The following is a 6,513-nucleotide window of genomic DNA, read 5'->3' on the forward strand; positions in this document are numbered from 1 at the left end:
TCTCTCCCTGTAGTGGCCTCCATAACATTGCATCCCGCAATCCCCCCGTTTCACTGTACGAAATACATCTCCCGATGATTGGTCAGCTCCTTGCCTAAACAGATGGTTCATCCAACATGTACCACTTCACTCATGAAGAAACTTCTTCCTTTGAGCATACGACAAGTCGGGATGCATGATATTACTCACAAGGTAGTTCACAATATTTGCAAACCACCGTTCTTCCTCTTGCACTCCAAACAGCTACTCATCGGGAAAAGACTCATTATGAATGTCTTATCCAGTGAAGTTGCACTTGGATCTTCCAAACGAGAGATGATCAGCGAATTGATTCTCAGTACCTTTTATGTCCTTGATCTCCAATTCAAATCCTGAAGCAAAAGAAGCCATCTGATCAATCTAGGCTTCGAGTCTTTCTTCGAGACGAGATATTGAATTGCAGCTGATCAGTGAAAACTGTCACCTTCGTCCCCAGCAGATAAGATCAAAACTTCTCAAAATCATAGACAATAGCCAGAAGTTCTTTCTCAGTAGTAGTGTAATCAGTTGAGCACCATTTAGGGTCTTACGAGCATAGTAGACCACATGAAATATGTTCTTTCTCTGCCCAAGAATTGCTCCAACTGCATAGTCGCTTGCATCACACATCATCTCAAAAGGTTCATTCCAATCAGGTGCAGTTATGACAGGTGCTGTGATTAAACTCTTCTTCAAGAACTCAAAATCAGCTAGGCACTCGTCATCAAACTTGAACGATATCCTTCTCAAGAAGATTGCACAAAGGTTTAGAAACTTTTGAGAAGTCCTTGATGAACCGCCTATAGAAGCCCGCATGACCAAGAACTGCGAACTCCCTTAACAGAAATTGGTGGAGGAAAATTTTCGATGACCCCACTTTGGCTTTGTCCACCTCAAGACCCTTACTAGAGACCTTGTGACTAAAATAATGCCCTGTCGCACCATAAAGTGACATTTTCCCAGTTGAGAACCAAGTTGGTCTCAACATACCTTTTAAAAACATCGCCAAGATTCTACAAGCACTCATCAATGAATCTCCAAACACAGAGAAGTCGTCCATAACACCTCCATATTTTGACCAATCATGTCAGAGAAAATAGCCATCATACATCTCTGAAATATGGTCGGTGCCCCACATAAACCAAAGGAAACTCTCTTAAAAGCGAAAGTTCCAAATAGATAAGTGAAAATAGTCTTTTCCTGATCTTCCGGGGCAATGCAAATCTGATTATAGCCCGAATATTCACGCAAGTATACGCAATCGCAAGTAATATTAAATAAATTCTAGTTTGTTCCCACAGGGATAGGTTTAGGTTAATTTTAATCAATATATCTATGCAACACTAGTATGGTTATTATCCAATGATAAGACGGACAATAATTTATGGTTGTTTATACTATGGATTAACTAAGAGATTATACTAAAGAACATAAACTAAGAGATTAATGAGAGTTGAATAATATATAACACAAATATGGAATTCTAACTTCATTAAATACTTCATTCAATAGCCTTTTCGTTCTTAACCTTAGCATGTAATGGTGATGACACTAATCAGATAACACGAAACTGATAAATGCCAACTTTCGTTGTACGAATACCATACTACAAGACATCCATAAAAGAGATAGAAGCTGAATAAGACACAATTATATTGAGACATTATATGTCTATAGAATTTGACAACATAACGGTTTAATGCACAAGTTATCTCTGTGATTACATAGGGCAAGTAAGATGGTTATATTACCTACGAATCATGCATATCACACACATGAACTTATGCTAGCATGACAAGTTCTAAAACCCTTAAATTCACTTCCGCTTCATTAAGGATTAACACACTATCTTATAAGTTTTGCGACGCTCATAAGACGAATAAGCACAACTAAAACTTAGTTATCATACAATCACCACACACTAAGCATCGAAACGAATTAACTAAAGAAATCCATAAATAAATCCGTTAGAACCCCACGATAACGAGTAGCCCATGATCAGACTCATCATCAACGTGGGTTCCGATGAAAGCATGGTATAATAAACGTAGTCTTTATACTTAATAAAACCAAGTACAAAACAAGAGTAAAGGTTCACAAATAAGAAAACTAGCATCGAAAGTTACAACTTAAAACAAAGAATCACAAGAATAAACTAGATCTTATTCACCATAGTTGAATTATGCTCTACGATTTTCTTACTCCTTCTCCTTAGCTCTGGTACGTCTATTATGAAAAATGACCTTAAATTATATTTATATAGCAGCCCATGCAAAGTAGAAGTCTTCTGGATCAAAATCAGAATAGAATCAGAATTTTCTTTCTCTGAACTGGCGCGACCATGCTGACATTCTGCCTTCCCGGCGCGGGCGCTGTGCCTCTAGAAAAATTTACTGCCTCTTCCTTTCTTGCTATTTGAGTTGGTCTTTCACGAGCTTTATTCTGGACACCATCCTTACACTAAATTAGCACTAAAACCATGCAAAATCACCTGGTTACCCTGGTAAATGCTTGAAATGCAAAAACACTACAAAAACACGTTAAAAATACTAACAACTTGAGTACAAAACACTAATTCAAAGCTTTACGGAGCGTTATAAAGTGTCATAAATGCCACTCAACACTTCTGGAAGCGGATATGCTGGGGTTCCAAATTTTCTAGTTTGTTTTTAGGGATCTTCTTGAGTTTACCCTTATTGGTTCAATCGGCTTTACTAATTCCTAATGCTTGCCCACTTTCTTTCAGGCCAACGCTCATTCAATGCATTAGGAAATATATGGATTTTATAAAATCTTTTTCCGAGTATTTAAAAACTATTTTCTATAATCGGGAACCGACCGACGTCATCCGTTTTTACGTTTTTATAACCCGAAACTCTTCCGAGAACTCCTTCCTAACCTAATTACAATATTCTGAGCATTTTCCATGTTTCAACTTTTTCGATCTGGCGTACGGTTTGTCCTGCGCGGGTCCCGGCGCAACATTTTCGATACATTATTCGTTTCGGTAAATCAATAAAACTCGTATTTTCGATAAACGGGAATCTTTTTATTAAACTATCACAATTATTACCTCGTAATACGTGAAACCAGGCGCTGAGACCAAGACCGCAGTACAAATTGTACTGGTTTGGATATTATCCCGAAAACCGGTACCGTTTGGATCAATTTTTATAAATAAACGTACCATTTTATATCTGGAATGATCCAACGGGATATTAATTTTCCGTAATTATAAATAGCCTTTATCGTATTTTATTTCGTACCGAAAATCATTTGCAGACAGTAATTACATAATTTTTCAGAGAAAATTTATATATTCATAAACCTTTCTGAAAATCAAACCAACAATCGGAGGTGCTACCGGAATCCATTTGGAAAGCTCGAGTACTCAAAACGAAGGTCTTGAGGTGTACTATCAGAATATGTGCTCCATAGTACTGCAGAATCAAAGGTTTATTTTTTATACATTTATTTATTTTCGAATTATTTTGATTAAAAATATAAATTTTTGTTTAGATGATTGTTTGGATGATTTGATGCTTGCATGTTATAGAGCTTGTTTTCCTAATGATTTTCATGTCATATGAATGATTTGGAGTTCAATAACATGTTCAAAATTGAGTTTAATCTTCGAATTTTAAAATTAGGGTTTATAACCCGTATGAATATTCTTAATTGAAATTTAGGGCTTTTTGATTTAGGGATTATTAGTTGTTGTATTATAGTGGGTTGTGTTCCTTATGAAATTTGCAAGCGATTGGTATATAGCTCGTTAACAGAGGATGTGTGAATCGAAGGGAGTTGTCTTTTGAAAGTTCGACAGTGTTCTTCATTTTCCGGCCATTTTCCGGCCAATCCGTAATAGGTTATGTGTTTTGATTGTATGTATATGTTCCTGGTAATCTGTACTCCAACTGTGGAGAGTTTGGTGACCTGAGGTGGTTGGAATCGTGTCCTCCGGCCACACTCCTGTGAGTCGACGGCGGGGGCTGCAAAATTGCAAACAGGCCCCTGAACTTTTGAAGAAGATACAGATTAGTCCCTGAGGTTTCCAGAAGTTTCAAAAACTGGATTCTTGTTTCTAAATTATTTAAAAATCATATTTTCTATTTAGTTTAATTATAAAAATCCGTTTTTAATTTCTGAAAATTCTAAAAATTATTATTTTAATTCCAAAAATTATTTTTAATTCAAAAATAAATCTGAATTAATTAGTTAATTAATTTCAGTTAATATTTAATTGATTAATTGGTCAATTAATTCGAAAAATTAAATGATTAATTGATTTAATTAATTATTAATTGATTTTAATTAATTATTTAATTAATTTAATTATTTAAAATGATTTAAAAATTTCGAAAAATAGTTTCGAGCTTTAAAATATTATTTTAAATTGTTTTCAAGGCTCGATAATTATTATAAAATTATTTTGAAGCCAGATTTGGCCAATCGAACCCTGTTTATTATTTTTAAAATTGATCCAACGACCCGTTTTAATTCCGAAAAATGTTTTAAAAATCATTTTAAATACCCGAAAGCTGTTTATAACCCGAGGCTTCTTTATAAATAATATATCATTGACTGTTTGATGTGTTATGTGCTATATGTGACTTGTTGGTTGACTGTCGGTCTATATGTTCGATGTTTACTTATTATTAGCGTAACTTTCAATCCGTTAAGCGGATTTGGGTAAAACGAATGGTAGATAGAAGTGTATGTCGAATAGAATCGTATGAGTTGAATATTGATAGATGCTTATGATATGTGAGCAGAAGAGGCAAGGCGTAGGAAAGGGAAACAGGTAGTCGAGGAGTAGACGGTTGTGATTGGAAGTTAGTGCAGTATAGCAAGCTAGTACCAGGCAAGTGTTCTGAACTTTCTCGAGATATATTGTAGTTGGTTGATAGTCCTGTTTTATATTGCAAGTGCTTTGAAGCACTGAACCCTAAACCCTGATTCTAGTTATTGATCTTGAGCCGTAAACCTTATTCTTTCTAAACCATTGATTGTTGTATACCCAAATACAAACCACAAATATGCGATACTACTCCACAAATACATACAAACTAAATACCAAACACTGAACCGAATTACTTACATATTCTAACCAATGTACCTTATGCTTTGAAAGACCAAATCCTTGAAACTTTGAAATGTTGATTCCTTTGTTATCCAATTCTTTCATTACCTAACAGCCAAGCTTTGAAATTGCCATATTGATCCTTTGTGAAGGTGGAAACCATTTCATTATCGAACATCCAATGTTGTTTATGATTCTGTTTATTGCTTTACATTGTTTATTCTGTTATTATGTTAGAATTGGATTGTTTTATAAAATTGTGGACCAGATTCGTGGTCAGACCATATAAATGGTCAAGTTAGGCCAATGTGTGCCTTGGATCCAGTAGGTAGAGCAGTGTTGTGTGCTTTGCTCGGGATTAGTGTGTGACTGATCAGCAGCCTAACCTTGGTTTTTAAAATAAAAATATAATATCCAATTCTAAATCATCCATTGTTCACTTGATATCATAACTCTTTTTACTTGATGATCATTATTCTCAGTTTTGTCATTGAGACTTGCTGAGCTAGTTAGCTCATTCGTGCGATGTTGTTTATGTTCTTTTCCAGTTAAGAAGGAACTAATTGGTAGCGAGGATCCCCAGTCCAGCACGAGAGCTAGGGGTTCAGGTTGATCGAGTTAAGTTAGTAGGCATCTTTTGAGATAATTTAAGTTTGTAAAAGTTTGTAATAATACTTAATACTCAGTTCTGAGTTTGAATAGTTGGGATTTGGATGGTTTGTAATATAAGTGTGTGTTTGGCTTGTGTGCATACTTTAACCTATTGTGGTCCGTGGTAGTTGGTAAGTAGGGTCACTGCATATTATTATTAACTTTATTCTTTGTTATAAGCAGGTTATAAATAAGGTGTGTGTGTGTGTGGACCCCAAACTTCTGACCCGGGTTTGGAGGGCGCCACAATAAGTGGATGGAGCTTGTTATTGTGATCCCTGAAAGTTACTCACAAATTGAGCTGATTCGCTAGAAATAACACACTGCTCAGTTTCACGTGCCCCCGCACAAAGCTCACAAACATTAGTGATTTGATTAACTCCATAATTTGCCAAAGAGTCAACTTTCATCATCAAAGCTTGAAGTTGAGCAATTATAGCAGTAGCTGTATCCACTTCCAGAATTTCTGCTACCTTGCCTTGTAACATTATTTGCGTAGGATTCTGGTATTCATTAGCTTCCATTAGCTCAGTCAACTCATAAGCTTCATTATAGCTTTTGTCCCATAAGGCTCCATCAGATGCTGCATCGAGCATAGGTCTAGATTGTGTGCCTAAACCATTGTAGAAACAGTTTATAATCATCCAATCAGGAATGCCATGGTGTGGTCACTTCCTTAGCATCTCCTTATATTGATCCCAAGCCTCATACAGAGATTCTTCAGTTTGCTGTGCAAAATGAGTAAGAGCATTTCTGATTGC

General features: G+C 35.7%; 1 non-coding gene across 1 annotated transcript; it reads left to right on the plus strand.

The window, feature by feature from the left end:
• The first annotated feature begins 6,406 nt into the window (after nucleotides 1–6,406).
• Nucleotides 6,407–6,513, plus strand: LOC141663059 (small nucleolar RNA R71). Its single transcript, XR_012551145.1, has one exon. It is a non-coding gene; the product is annotated as a small nucleolar RNA R71 (small nucleolar RNA).

Source organism: Apium graveolens, chromosome 5 (genome assembly GCF_009905375.1).
Source record: "Apium graveolens cultivar Ventura chromosome 5, ASM990537v1, whole genome shotgun sequence".
Classification (NCBI taxonomy): Eukaryota; Viridiplantae; Streptophyta; class Magnoliopsida; order Apiales; family Apiaceae; genus Apium; species Apium graveolens.